The following is a 15,925-nucleotide window of genomic DNA, read 5'->3' as shown; positions in this document are numbered from 1 at the left end:
GCCAGGGATGTGTGTACTTTTCATGAAATTGGCTGGAGTAGTTTAAAAAAAAGCCTACCATAAACATATTTCAAGGCTCTGCTTGTCTCACATCTTCTGGCATCCCATTGACCAAAACAAGTTCCACGGCCAAGACCAACTTCAATCCACCTTGAGGCAAGAGAAAGTGATGAATAATACTAATAGAAGTAGAGAATTCTAACAAGTGATCTCATACAACCTTGGTACCATAGACAAACAAAAACTCAAAGGAAGAATTGACCAGAAATATGGAAAATGGTCCCAAGATCATGGCAATATGTGGCAGCACAGGTTAGAATGAAATGGCTAAGAAAGATGGAATAAGAAATCCCAGGGGAAAACAGTTAAAAAGAAGGGGAAATGATTGTTACTACTCAGCTTGCTCAGCATTTTATTTTGGGAGCCAAAATAAAGATTTACTTCTTATACATGAACCTTGAAAGCTTTACCCTAGCAGGAGCTCCAGGTACATCAAGCAGGGATCAGAATTTCCCAGTGCCACAAAAAAGAAAGTTAAAAAAAGAAAACCCTTTCCAAACATTTCCCTCTCTTTATTTTCTGTGTTCTTTGGCTTGAATTATCCCTCCAGAAGTGGGACTAAATTGAGACATCAACACTTGCAAAATTCAGGCTTTGTCGGCTTCCCAAAACTAAGAAAGTCTTACATTTCCTTGTTACTATATAAAAGTTTCAGTTGGATGAGACCATAAGAATTTATTAATTCAGAGGAATACCAATAAGCTCAAAAAACTTTAGTTGCTTATTACAAAACATCAAAAGAAGTCAAGTATAACTCACCATTTTGTTTTCTCTTCCAAAGTTTGTAATGATTTTTGGTTTCTCCTTTTTTTCTCATAAATCTTCTCTGAAACTAAACTATAAACTACTTTCTGTTTGGTAAATAAATATTTCATTAACTATTTCAAATACAGTATTGCCCCAGATGTACAGTGGACAGCTTCTGAGAATCGCAGATGTTGACAAAAGAACTGTGTATTTTGTTTAACATCTCAAAGTACCATTTAGTATTGAAAGTGATTGGAATTTAAAACTTTGGCTTGTAGAGAGGCCCTGTGGTTTTCTAGAAAGACCATTAACTAGCTCTAAAACTAGCTCTAAAACTCATGTATGTGTATTTAAAGGCTTATAACAACCTGGCCCCAGCCAACATCTGTAAAAATACTCGCAATTCCTTTTTTTTACCCTTTACTCCAGTCTCTTCCTCTTCTAACCTCCCATCTTGTCACCTTTGGATCCAATTATTTTGAAAAGCAATCTGTCCCTCTCTTTGCAGACTAAGCCATGGAACACCTCTCTGCTTTCAGAGGGGCCTTCAAGGCATTTTCCAAAACAAAATGTCATCTCTTTTGAAACAAGTTTTTCCACAGGGCTCGTATATCAAAGTCCTTATTTTCAATAGAGTAAAATTTTTTTCTTCTACATACATAAGTCTTATACACTCTCAATTAATTTGAATTAATAAGTGAAAAATTATTTTTACACCTATCATGTTTTCATCAGTAATGTGTCTTAAGCATTTTTATCAATTCTTACTTCATTCTGAATAGGATCTGTGAGAAGGGAAAGAATAAAGAAAGAGAAGAAAGAAAGAGAAAGAAAGAAAGAAAGAAAAGAAAGAGAAAAGAGCTATGCAGGACCATACTCCGTGTAAGTAATGATATTGAGTTCCTTCTCCAATTTATCTGATTCCAAAAGCTTTATTTTCTTATCTACAAAAAAGGAAGTTAACCAAATAATCTCTGAAGTTCCTTGTGATCCAGTTCATACAGTGGAAAATCAGAAGTACAGGTAGAGTATGTAGAAGAGACAAAACACAAGGGCTGGCTTTGCTTTATAACAACCTGTGCTGTATTAATCCCCCTAAATGACCTAATCACTTTTTAAATATCCCAGAACCTCTCAACACCATTGCATTACAAATTAAATTTTCAACACATGAATTTTTGAGAGAGACATTTAAATTATAATAAGGTATAAATCCATTCTTACCTTGCGTACTGTTCAAAATCAGGTGCGTATTAGATTTGGCCTATGGGTCATAGATCCCTCACATGGAAGTTAGCAGATACAAGATTCCAGTAGTTTCTGAATGGGCCCTGGGATCCACTTCAGTGTTTTGGATTGAGACCCTCAGAAGTGGTTTTTCTGACCCCTCGCCTTTCCAGTGGTGTGTGGATTGTTAGTTCCCTGTAGTAGAACCCTTCACGCTTGGAAGATAGAAAGACTTCCTGCCTTTCTGGCTCTTAGAACATTTAGTTCTGACAGTAGTTTCAGGAAAGCTGAACCTGAAAGAAGAAAATTTGTGATTGGTTCTCTGATCTTTTCAGTAAAAAGTGTGACTTTATTGGTATACAATATGGAGAGGTGAAATCATTGGTTAAATTTTACTTTGAATTGCTTGGGATTAAGAATTTATAGAAAAGTATAAGTTGAAAGACCATATATCTCTTGTAAGAAAATATTCTAGTAGCAAGTCTGACAAGAGTTTTGGAGCTAACTGGATACACAAGACTGATGTTGACAGATGGGAAGTATGTAGATTGTCAAACATAGAGAACACAAAACCATCCATGGCTGAAAATATTTTCTTATAGCTACAAGGATTTCTGAAACTCAAAAACAAAATTGAACATAAAAAACGATGTTAATTGAACTCACAATTAATTTTGTCAAGCCTTTTTTTGTTGTTTAAAAAAAGGGGTGCTGGCTGGGAAAGATTGGGGTCATGAGAAGGAGAATGCAGCACTTGGGAAGATTCCAACAAAAAGGACAGACTGCTACTCTCCACCTAGTGGCAGATGCAGGCAGATGCCGAGCGGACAGTGTGTGAGAGGCACACAGAAATATCTGGAAAGCTCTTGAGGACAACCCACTGAAGTGGCTGGGATTGGAGCAGGGGACTTCTCGACTTCTCTATCCAAAAGTATGAAATTTCTAATTCTCTCCAGTAAGGCACAAAATGCACCTTTTGATGCCTGGATGAACACTAACTGATACAATAATTAAACACTGGTTGCCTAAAAATGTAAGGAAATTCATTAATTAATAAGACACTTTACTTCTCAGTTATATTTTTTTTTAAAAAAAGATGGTGTAAACATGGAAAGTAAGCAATGTTACTAAGCCGTGGAGAAATAAGTGGATATCGTTGAGGGTTCCCAGCTATATTCACCCTAAAACACATTTTAGGACTACTGTGTGTTTACTAAAGCAACACTGAGGATACTCTGGATTATGAAGTTTGAGGTCTTCACTGTAGCTCAAGTCTTTATCCCACTGCCTCACACCCCTGAACACTGAATAAATGTTTATTTAGTGTTCATCTGGACAGGATGGATCGCTCCCTGCTTAATTGTTATTTTCAATGTAAATTGATGAAAATTAATATTTTCACAATGATTAATGATTTAACATAATTACACTGAAAGTTTTCTGTTTCACAGCAGATGGGATTATGAATTCATTTATTTTGTTTAGTCTGAAGGAATTCAACTTTTTCTTCCTGTTTTCAAATGTGCATGTTTCTAAATGAGAGAATATTGAAATTTAGGTATGTCAAATTAGATTGTAACTTGTGTCCCAAAATTTATGTTAATATATTTTGGAACAAGAAGAACACTGTATTTCTGCTGTCAAGATTATTTTCTTCACTTTAAACATAATATGTCCTGATTTCAGACTAAATGAGTTTTTAAGAAAGGCATATTTTCCTAGAAATTAGCTTTATGTGCTCCAATCTTTGGAGAAGGCTCTTTTGAATGTTTGTAAATTGCATTCATGAAACTACTACATGAAGAATACTTCAGTGGCATACTTGGGATTGTGTAGTTGCTATTTCACACATACACAAAGCTTCTCCTGTGACAAATTTATTCAACTAGTAATATTTAAGGGGCTTTTTGCTTCTAATAAAGTTCACAAAAGAATATGTAAAAGAGAAATATGATACCAATCAACACTTCTTGATACACAAATATAAATATCTTACAGAAACTAACTGGCAAACTTGTGAACTACAATTAGCCAATAGAATACTTAGAAAAAGTCTTACAAAATAATAGAAAAAGCAAAATAAACATGAGATGTCCAAAAAAGTAAAATAAAACTAAATGTGATCTTTGTGTTTCCTCCTAGAAGTGGTAATGTTAAGATTCTGAATTATTTCCAGTGAGAGTAGGAACTTACCTTAATTTATCATTTTATTCAAATCACAGAATATCTGGCCTAAGAATGGCTCTCAAAAACTGAATAAATTTACTTGAACAATGCAGGCATAGATAAATGATATTTTTATATTTTACTTTACCTTTTTTTGCACTTCACCCTTCCTCATTAAAGATTACAAAAATGTAACTTTTTGACGTCTCTTTTAGTTATCATTAGCGCTTCTCCTAGAAAATATGTAATGCTTTCTCTACATTGCCACTTGGATGTCTTTCTTACCCTCCACACTGAATTTGAGGTCTTTCCCTGCTTCCTATTTGCTCCTGCTCCTGCTTTAGGACCCTACCACCAATGTGTCCCTCACTTAGTAAACATCACCACAATCAACCAGCTATAAAACAATCTTTCTTTGTATCTATCCTTTACTCTCTAGATCCAGTCACCCAAAGTTGCATGAATTTTATTTCTAAAATCCTTCTCAAATCCATCCATTCATCTTTATTTCCACTGTCACTAATCTAAGCCACTTTATTTCTATCTGGACTTGGAAAGAGGCTTTTAATCCCTTCTTTTCCATCTGTATTTGTCCACGCCACCTCCAATTCAGTCTTCCTACCTGAACTAGAGAGATGTGTCTAGAACTCATACTAGATCAAGTCAGCCTACTATTTACAGCCTTTAAGATTCGCCCACATTTTCTCAACTGGCCTCTGCCCACCCTTCAGTCTCTTTTTATGCTGCTCTTCCTTCATTTATGACAACTTTTGTATTGTATTCACAGAGACAAGCACAGACGAGATCCAGGATTCAACCCAAGGACTTTTACTTGTAAGGCCTGTACCCCAGACAATGGGAAGAACAGAGAAGAGGCAGATAATAAATGGATTCATTTAAACCAATCAAGCAGTAAAGTAAACTGGGCTGAGATTTTCAGACTCAAGTCAAACAAAAAAATTAGACAATGTTCAACTTAAATCCAGGACATGTATATTGTGCAATCACATCATCTCAAGAGCATAGAATTTTTTAAAATGTTAATGTTCATATTGGCTGGTGACAAGGGCAGAAACATTTAGGACCAACCTAAAACTCTTTGACCTATAGCCCTAGTGCACAGAATTTTTTAACCTCAATTTGCTTGAGGTGATAACCATGACATTCTTGAAATAGTAAAACATTTCCTTGTGGGCACAACTAGCAGCTGTGGAAGATGTGTACCACCCAACTCCAGGATGTTATTTTGGGGACTGTTGTCTGCAGACTTGTTTAGGAATCATCTGTACAACCATATGTTGCAGATTTCATAAATATGTGCCCTTAATCTCCAGGAAGAGTACTAATAATTTTGTCTATTTGTGATTGAGAGTTTAGTCTTGATATAGATACTATTTAAAGCATTTGTAATATTGAAGAAAATTTGACACATTAGGATACCTAAATATTAATCTTATAAATCAGAAAGTAGCTAGCCAACTCAGATTGGGAAAATCTGAAGAAAGTGTAAGGAAGGGACCATTGAAAAGGAGTAAACAGTACTACAGTACTCTGGAGCTAGTGACAGAGGCAGTTGCCTGGATAGTATGATAAAGGAATCATTACTGAACACCAGAGGCAGAAAGGGTTGCATGGAGCCAAACAGAATTGTAACTTCTAACTGGAGGTTAAGGTCAGCCAAGGTTGACCCCAAAAGAAGAAATCCAGGAAAATAGTCAGACTTCACTGTCTAATGTCTTGCCCCTTCTCCTCATTGTCCAAGCCTGAAAGACACCAAAGGGCAAACTTCTCTGTAAATCATTTACAAGGACAAGGTGAGAGGTAGAAAGGATAAGATATCTGAACAGGCAAACAGAACACATCCAACACAGCCTACCTATATTGTTCCTCAGGACTTGCTCTTGTCCTCTGTCTTAGAAAATGGTTTTGTCACCAAACAAGACATATGAAGTAACAGCACAGGAGCAGTTCACTCAACTATGTTCCCACCTAGAAATTAAGAACTTCACCACTATGGACATGCTTCAAGTAAGTTACCAGAGGAAAAAAAGGGAGGGTGAGAATAAATTAATAAGAAAAGTAGCTGGTTCAGTCTGTTTATGCAGCCTCTCAGAAGGCCCATGTTGATGGTCATGGTTGCCTTTTTCTGTGGCTAGAAGTCTCTCTGTTGGGAGGGATCTGGGAAAATAAGTACTCCACCCTCATTCTTCTCTTTCTTCCCTTTTCTACAGGGGCTCCTCCCTGGTCCAACCCAACCAGTAACCACAGAGCTTAGATGCCTAAAGATAGGGAGCACAGTCGTTCACCTCTTCACAAGGAACAGAAAAGAAAATGGGTAAACACCACTGATCCTAGCAGAGCTTAAAATTTCTATATGAAGTCCATGGTTGAATAATTCACCTTAAAATTACTACTTTAGTTAAACCTTTTTTGGGGGGGAGGGTACCAGGGTTCGAACTCAGGACCTTGCCACGAGGCAGGCGGCAGAATCACTGAGCTAAATCCCCAGCTCTAGTTAAACCATTTTTTAATAATTAGGCTAATTTGTAGACAGTTTGAGAAGGTGAAGTTGAATTTGAAAATCACTTTATTTGTAAGTTTAATTTACAAGAAACAATTCTTTAATTTACAGGGAACAAACTCTTAAAGCAGGCCTTTATTATTGAGTTATGAGTAAGTTATGTTGCTTATATGACAACATGGAATGGATAAAATTCTTAAGTGCAACTCAACAGTTTTAAATTATGTGAAAGTCTCTCTGAAGCGATACTTCAAATTAATTAAATTTATATAGAGAGCAATAAAGCTTTTAAATTGAGCTTAAGAACCACAGAAAAACTCAACTTTGAACATGAAATTTTGTAAATTCTGGGGCTAAGAGTGTAGCTTGGTGATAAAGTATTTGCCTAACATGTTGAGGTGCTGGATTCAGTTTTGAGCACCACAAAAATAATTGCAAATTCAATACCAATTTTGAGTCAGTGTTTGTTTGTAAAAGACATTGAAAAACTCACACTGCCTCACATCACCACATTGTCTTCTCTCAGTTCTTTGGAAGTGCCATGCTTTCGCTGCCTCCAAGTTCTCATCCATCACTTGCTGTCTGCTTGGACCACCCACCCTGCACACTCTCACACACAGCCAATGAGTCTCATTCAAGTCTCAGAGTTAGCATCTCTTCCTCAGAGAAGTCTGTGGACCAGTTAAGGAATCTAATAGTGGTGTTCTGTCATTTTCTACCAAAGGACTAATCAACAATCACAATTAATCGAATATTTGGGTAACGTATAAGGTCTAGTCTTTCCTTCAGACTGTAAACTTCATGAGGGATCTTGCCTTTTTTAAGTAAAATTCATGGAATATAGTAAGTAGCAGTCAAAAATATTTGTTAAGTATATAAATTACATTGTGATGAGGCATCAAAAGCCAAAAATATTCATACTGAGGCAGTGAGTTAAATCAGTTGAAATAGTCAAAATTGTATGTACAATTGTGTAACTGGAAGGGAAGGCAATTGAGAAACTATTTCCCAAATATAATCAGTAAACTATATAATGTTTATTAATGATGAATTATGAAAAACTCATATTTTAATGGTTTATCATAAAGTCACCTTGATCCTTTCTTAGCTTTCTCTAGATTTTAATAACAGATACTGACTAGAAATCCCAAATCTTTGCAGTTACACGGAAATTTTTGTTAAGCATTGTCAGAGAGATAAGACAATTTGCTACCACCATATTCAGTCCTAAATTCAAATACCATGTATCAGCAAAAGAGAGTGCTTTTTGCCAAGAACCATTTCAAAACATTTGTATACAGCATACAGTGGGTAAAACAACAAAATTTTGGAAATTCTATAAGTAACACTAACCAAAACTACAGTACACATAAGTGTAAAAACACGTAGCATATCAGAGTTGTTCTTACAAAAGAAAAATAATATATCAACATATCACTGATTATTTAAGCTATAATGACTAAGGTAATTTTTTTCTTTGAGCAATATGTAAAAATACATGTTTTCTAAAAATAACTTGAGTCCAGTGGAGCCACGATGATCTTTATAGAAGGTTAATCAGATCATACCATTCCCTGCATTGAACCTGCCCAGTGGCTTTCCACTAAGGCGGAGAGCCACAGACTTTATAACCCTTTCACAGTCTAAAATGTCACAGTCTTTGCCAAACATTTGCTTTTCCCTTCTGTCATTTCCCCAGCCCCCTACTTACAAACATACATTCCATCTCCTTTCTGCTCTGGAACATGACAAGCTCATTTTAACTTTATGCTTTTTGCAGTAAGTTCTCTGTTTGCTGAAATACTCTTCTAATAAATCTTCACGTGGCTGGCTATTTCTTATGGATAAGGATCAAATCAAAAGCTACTTTCTCATAAGAAACCTTCCTGACTCTCAATGTCAATCTCTGCTCTTCATTTTGAAATCAGCCTATACAGCAGTAATAGCCCCACTATGATATAGCCTCCATGAGATTAAAGAACTTTTTAGATATATCTATCAATATTTCCCTAAGGTTCAGAATAGTACTTGGCTCCTAACAGGTACTCAGTACATCTGTAAATAAATAATCTAAACAATAAGCAGCTCAAACTGATCTTAATCTCAGTCATTCCTCCAATGACCCTGGCTTCCATTCCCTTAGCCCTTCAAGGATTTTTAAATGCCTGTTTCTCTGTGTTAATTATCTTTCTGCTGAAAATACCGAGAGTGGTTACTGTTTCCTACACTAAACACTGAGAGGCACAGAAGCAGTTGCATAAAATAGGGGACAGAGATGAGAAATTAGTTGTCTGATCTGAATGGATTTGAAAACAGGAATTATGTGGATACTATGGAAAGTGGGATAGTTGTTGTTCATACAGCAGCACCATCGTTGATTAAATTGTCATCTATGCTGTCTTAGAATGAAATGCCTGTTGTGGATATGGCTTTTCCCGATTGCCTGAAAATCAAAGTGGTAGTGTGGAATAAAATGACTTACCTAAAGAGCTTAGAAAGAAAATGACAAGCTTACACGTTTTGATTTTCATTTTAAACCTTGGTCAGAAAATCAAGGATCTCCCTTGACTTATCTAAAGAAATTACTTTTATCCTTAAACCACAGGGCTTACACACCTGAAAAGCAATTAGAACATGATCCTGAAGCAGATAGAATTACAATTTAAGATTAATACAGAGACTCTTGAGGCTCTTCACGTAAACTAGAGGAGATTGATTGGAAAGACTAAAGCTTAAGTGCTGGAACAGGATCATTGGATGGATTTGGCTGACTTTCGAGTACTCTGAACTCTCAAGCCTACCAAGTCTCCTTCCATAGCCCATTAATTATCTACTGCTATACAATAAATCACCCCAAAACTTAGTGGCTGAAAGCAAGTGACATTTATTATCTCGTAATTTGTGAGGGTCAGGAATCCGGTCCCAGAAAAGCTGGATGCTTCTGACTCAGGGTCTCCCACCAGGCAGCAATTAAACAGTAGCTAGGGCTGCAGATGCTCGAGTTTTGACTCAGAAAATAGCCACTTCGGAACTCACTTACATGGCTCTTTTTTATTCATACATGATTGGGGTACACAATGTTTACATTCATCTTGAGGAATGTATACATGTACTGAATGTATCTTGATTCTTTTTAATTCCCTGTCCCCTCTCACTTTCCTTCCTCCAGCTCTAGATCCCTTGCCCCCATTTTCATAATCATTATTACTATTATTTCAGCTCATGTTTATGACATATGGAGATTACATTAATTGTGGGTGGCGCGTGCCTGGCATATCTTAAATCTCTTTACATACCACCCCACCCTCAGGCTCTTGGTCCCCTTCCTATTTTCAAAAGATCTATCTGTTTCCCTTTATCAATCTTTTATTTTGCTCTTTATTTATACTTTGGATTACTCAAATGAGAGAAGCCACATGCTCTTTAAGCTTGTATGTCTGAATTATTTCACTTAACATTATATTTTCAAGATGTATCCATTTTCTTACAGATGTCTCAAATTTATCCTTCTTTCTACCTGAGTAGTATTTTACTACATATAGATACTACATGGCTTTTACAGTGAGGCCTCAGTTTCCTCCCTGACTGTGGAACAAGAGTCCTCTTCAAAAGGAAGCTACAACATGGTACCTGGCTTCCCTCAGAGCTAGCAAACAGGAGAGCAACAGATTGCTCAGAATAAAAGTCTTAATCTCTTTGTAATCTCATCTCAGAGCTGACATTCAATTAGTGCTTTTTTATTTTATTTAATCCAAGTAAGGTGGTAGATCCAGTCCATACCCAAGGAGGGGAGATTACCCAGGAAGTGAAAATCAAGTGGAATAATTGCTTCCTGGATAATATTAGAAACCATGTCTCTTTTCCTGGTGTAGGAACTCCTGCCTTACTTGAAGACTTTACAAGTACATCCCATGACTTAGTAGCCAGTTAATTTTCAAGCCGATGACAATTCTTATGCATCACTCTCTCTGCCCTCATATTTCCTCAGACAATGCTGTGCTTCTGAGAACCAGCTGTTCACGTGTTTTCCCAGTGGCATGTTCAGAAACTTCATGTTGGCGGTTTGAACATGGCCATGGAGAGAATATTTACACCATAGAACTGGAAAATGCCTTCAAATGAGGTTTTCCACAGACACTATTGCCCCTTGACCTATAAATAAAGACAGATTCCAGCATATCTTAAAGAAAGAAGTATACTCTGACCCTGGAAGAGAAGACCAAACTAATGTCTTACATAAAATTGGGCTAATATGTAAAATTGCATAAGCCATAAGTGAGGGTGAATTCTAAGCCGGCAAAAAGACAGGGGACTTAGGTCAGGCTAAATGCTCCTATGTGGTTGCACTTAACACAGGATTCTCGTGTATTGGATGTGCCTGGTTGAACAGTTAAAAGTATTTGGAAGACAGTGCATGGTTGGTTGATTGGAAATTGCACTCAGTGGAGCTCTAAACTAAATTCAGTGTACAATCGGCAAAATTTAGAATGTAAGAAACTGTATAGGTAAAATGGCCTGGATTCTTTAGCACATAACTAGAGGAAAAAGAAAGAAATTGAAGGGGAATATATGGATTTGAAAAAATTAAAAGACAATAAAATAAAAAAATGGACAAGATGCACACTTGAGGATGCTAAAACTGAAGAAACACAAGAAGTGATTGCTATAAAAATCAGGGTAGTAGTTGGCTTTCATGAGGAGAAAGAAGATTGTGATTGGAGGGAAGTACATGAAGAGCCAACTTGCCTCCTTTTCTTGTGAGTCAGTGATTCTTGACTGACTTATAAACTTAGGCAATTTCCAGAGAGAGCTTTCCATTAACCTAATACCTTATGAAGCATGAAGCAATTTTAAGTCTGGCCATAAGAGGTCAGTATAACCTTGCTTATTTAAACTATATGTAAGATGGTGGTGGCAATGAGAGAAATCTGCCCTCGAGGCAGAGCACTTTTTAGTTTTTTGGGTGGAATTATTTCTTTTATATCTTTGAAGATTGAGAAAGCCAACTTTCCTTTTCCAAGAAGAATTTTGCCTAGATCAGCCTAAACAGGCTCTGTTCAATCTGCGGCTATTCATTTTAAAATGACTGTGTGTAAATCAGAGAAATCTAAAATTGAGTGTCAGTTTGATCTACACACTAGGAAAGATTAGTTAACATTTGAAGGGTCACTATCAGAAATATACACTCCATAAGTGGTTAATCACTATTTGAAAGACTCTTCAGCAATACACATTAGAGAAATGGCTGATGGCAATATTTCAAGTATTGTTATTTAAACTGCAATTGAGTTTGTTAATTAGCATAAATGATATTTAAAACAATATTTCCTTGGAGAATTGATTGTATCATAAGTGAACAACACCCAAGAGATCTTGCTGCTCGGTTATAGACACCACTAGTTATTTTCACTCCCTAGAGAAGCTTTACAAAGAAATTTATTTTCCACCCAAACAGCAGAATTATGTAAGTGTGCATCCTTAATATACTAATACTTATTTATACCTTTTAAGTATATGTATGTTTCAATATTTACTTAAATTTTAAATACTTAAAATAGAAAAATAAATATCATGAAATTAAATTATGTTTAAGTAATTATATGTTTTATTTTATTTATTTGGCACAAAACAGTTCTGATTGCCCTAGATTATTTCAATAATAGTTTGTGATATTGGTATAATTGAACGTTTACTTTCATGTTCATGATATATTAAAAATTTCAAATATTTAGGAGCATTTTGAAACATACAAATAATTTTAATGAGCTAAAGATATAAAATGTTCTAAATAAGTATATATCTTCTTAATGATACAAAACACTTTTTTATCATCAAATCATTTTTGTCTTTGTTCTTTGAGTTTAAATGTCTTAACATTTGTTGACTGCACAAAGACATGTGCATCCATTCATATTTCAAATGCTGTTTAATAATCTGTATTTTATTTCATAAGATTAGATTGGTATTATTTTGAATCTTACAGTGTGAAAGAAAAAGTTCACACTAGTAGTTAAAAAAAAATCAGTGGTATCATTTCTTGTAAATCCCTTATGCTGCACCCTTAGAATTATGCCATCATTTCTTTATATAAATCTCTTTAAGGCATTCCTGGCCCACTGGGGAAGGTTATTTCTGTTAAACTAGATAAAGTTATACATATATCCATGCACTAGGAACATGTAATCTGTGGCATGCCACAACATACTACAAGTGAAGGAAGGTAGGAGCGAGACAGCTACTGCATCCCCTCCTTGTGTGGGAGGGACACGTCAATTGAATGACCAAAACAACAGAACATCCCCAAAGTTGACATTTATTCTTTTATTTTCCATTAAGAGTAAAATAGGAAGAAAAGGTCCAAAAGGGAAAGGGAAGCGGGGGGGAGGAGGAAAAAATATGAGAGAAGTTTACATTTATTCTTATAGCTTCAGAAAAATAAAGAAATAGGAATGCAGATGTTTTCATACACTAGTGCATTATCTTGTCCATAGTCTGGCAACCACTGCACCAGAAGGGTTCAGTTAAATGCAGACACTCCACACCACACCTGCTGGGTCCATAGCACAGACATAACCAGGAGTAGACAAAGTGACTGTACTAGTTTCCTATTGCTGCATAACAATAGTACCCTAAATTTAGTGTCTTGAAATCACTCCTTTGTTGTCTCATCCCACTTGGGATAGGAATCTAGGCATAGCTTAGAGTCCTGCAATCAAAGTGCTGACCAGGGCTGGGTGTCCATCTGGAGGTACCCTGGGAAAGGGTCTGCCTTGCCCCTGGCATGGCATAACAGTATTCAAGTCCTTGCAACTTTAGAACCAAGAACTAGGTTTCGCTGGCTGGTGGCCAGAAGCTGCTTTCAGCTCCTTGGGGGCTGTCCAGTTTTTTGCCACACAGAGATCCTCATCATGGCTGCTTTCTTCTTCACAGCCAGTGAGAGAAAGAAAATCCAGCAAGGTGGAAGCTACAGGATGACTGACAAATGATCACTGATCTCCTTCCCTTTTGCTCTACCAGGTAGAAGCAAGTCATGTGCCCCACTCACGTAGAGGAGAAGGGAATAACACAAGAACTTGACACCAGGAGGTGGGGATCGTGGACCTCCTTAGAGACTGACTGCCACATCGCTGTTGGCTGTCCAAGGGGGAAACTAGAGAATGACAACTAAAAATCACTAGAATTTTGGGCTGGGGATTTAGCTCAGTGGTTCCAGCGCCTGCCGCGCAAGGTCTTGAGTTCAATCCCTGGTACCAAAATCAAAACAAACAAACAAAAACTCACTAGATTTTCTTGTGAATTTAAGCTTAAGCCTACATATCTGTAAAAGAGATATTAGCTCAAGTAATTTTCAGCTACATACATTCAGAAAACTACTGTTTGCTAGGTTTTTTTCCAAGCAAGTTCTTCTGTGGTATCTGAGGACAGCCCACTGTGTTCTTGCACTATATCCCCACAGCCAGCAGGACCCTGGGCTAAATTTCACCATCTGGAAGTACTCAGTTTGGGCTTAGGAAGCCGAGAGGGAAGGAACTCATGCCCTTGCTCTCAGGAAGATGGGGGAATTTCTGTGGCTGAGACAGTGCTGCACCCTCCAGACATTTCACTACGTTCCCTAAGCAGAAGTACAACCCCACATTCTCTTCTGAGAATAGCTGCAGCCTCCCAGCTCTTTGAAAGTTAGTGGTACACCTGAGCACTAGTCTCATTTTCCCTTACCTTCTCTATTCTTACCCATTTTGTGAAAACTTAATTACCTGAATTTAAATCCCTCCTATTTGAATCAGCATAGTAGTTTGTTTTCCTAATGCACCCATGACACTTCCTAAGATGAAAGGCCTTTTTAGGGACTATGTCCAGTCCTGCCGGACTTCCTCTCTGTCCCAGATGTAAATAAAAGTGCAAGAACACACACACAGAATCTGCTATTGTGGTGTGTTTTTCTTACATGCAATGATATCATTGTGTTTTATTTATCCATCAGTACATAACAAACTACACAAAATTTACTAGTGTGACAGAACCAACACTTATTATGCTCCCAATTCTGTGGGTCAATAACTAGGGCAGGGAACAGAAGGGATAGTTCATTTGTGCTCCACCATGTTTGGAACCCTGGCTGGGCTGCTCCAAAGCCCAGGGATGGCTAAGGTGGTATGGCCAGGGCCATATACCCAGGACTTTGCTTCTTCTCTATATGGAATCTGCTGGGGCTGTAATTCCAATGTGGCCTCTTCACCTGCATGCCTGTTGCCTAGGATGGGAGGGCTGAAATGGCTGGAATGGCTAAAGCTGGCTGGCATCATCCTCTCTCCTTGGGACATTCTCAAGACAACTGAACTTCTTAGGTATCAGATGATATCCCACCAGAGCAAGTGTCACAATAGCGTGCTCCCAGAGCCTGAGGTAGAAGCTGAAAAGCTTTCGTACACTTAGACTCAGCAGTCCTAAAATCACTCTGCCACATTCTATTGGTCCAGGAAGTCGTTAAGACCAGCTCACATTCAAGAGATGTGTAGGAAAAAACTCAGCCTTTTGATAGGGAAATGGTAAATGAGAACAAAGAAAGGACTTGGAGACAAGTGGCCATACTAAATAGTATCCTGTAACTAGATTTTGCACTAAGCACTAAGTCTTGGAGATATTCTCATGTCAGTCATATAAATCTACCTTGTTTTTTTTTCTCTAATTATTGCACAACATAAGCTTATATCACAGTGTGGATACTTCTTTCTCTAGAGACATGTAAATTGTTTTCATTTTTCAATTTTAAAATCTTCTTGAGCACAATTCTTATGTTTCAGGGTTTTTTGTTTTGTTTTGTTTTGTTTTGTTTGCGGTACTGGGGATCAAACTCAGGACCTTGTGTTTGCAAGGTAGGTGCGGCACCACTAAGCTAAATCCCCAGCCCTCTGTTCCAGTATTTTTAAAGTTAATATTGGGAAGAAAAATTGTATGCTTGGCATTACAGAATAAGAGCATATTTTAAGATGCTATCAAATTGCTTTCTGAACTGGCTAATCCAATTTATATCACTCCTTGAATGTATCACAGTATCAATTTCTTTAGTAAATAGTTGCTACTATCAAGCTTTTTAAAAGTGCACCAATTTTATTGTTGAAAAATGGTATCTCACTCTTTTATTAGTTTTTATTTTCCTATACGTGAAAGGTTATACAGCATTGAGTTTGTTCTGTGAGTTGGCCA

At 37.0% G+C, this 15,925-nt stretch overlaps 1 long non-coding RNA gene across 2 annotated transcripts in view; it reads left to right on the top strand.

Moving 5' to 3' along the window:
• LOC110343899 (uncharacterized) overlaps positions 1 to 12,200 on the top strand; it is a 54,596-nt gene extending 42,396 nt beyond the window's left edge. For both annotated transcript variants that reach the window (XR_002388294.2, XR_015443397.1), the window contains 5 exons: positions 1,590 to 1,689; positions 4,988 to 5,034; positions 6,118 to 6,228; positions 6,432 to 6,535; positions 10,710 to 12,200. This is a non-coding gene — a long non-coding RNA (uncharacterized LOC110343899). The remainder of the gene's footprint in view (positions 1 to 1,589; positions 1,690 to 4,987; positions 5,035 to 6,117; positions 6,229 to 6,431; positions 6,536 to 10,709) is intronic.
• The last annotated feature ends 3,725 nt before the right edge of the window (positions 12,201 to 15,925 follow it).

Source organism: Heterocephalus glaber, unplaced genomic scaffold (assembly GCF_053883595.1).
Source record: "Heterocephalus glaber isolate CG9 unplaced genomic scaffold, H.glaber_assembly_v1.0 deba00001569, whole genome shotgun sequence".
NCBI lineage: Eukaryota > Metazoa > Chordata > Mammalia > Rodentia > Bathyergidae > Heterocephalus > Heterocephalus glaber.
Note: the sequence above shows the minus strand (reverse complement) of the source record. Positions and strands in the feature narration are given on the sequence as shown.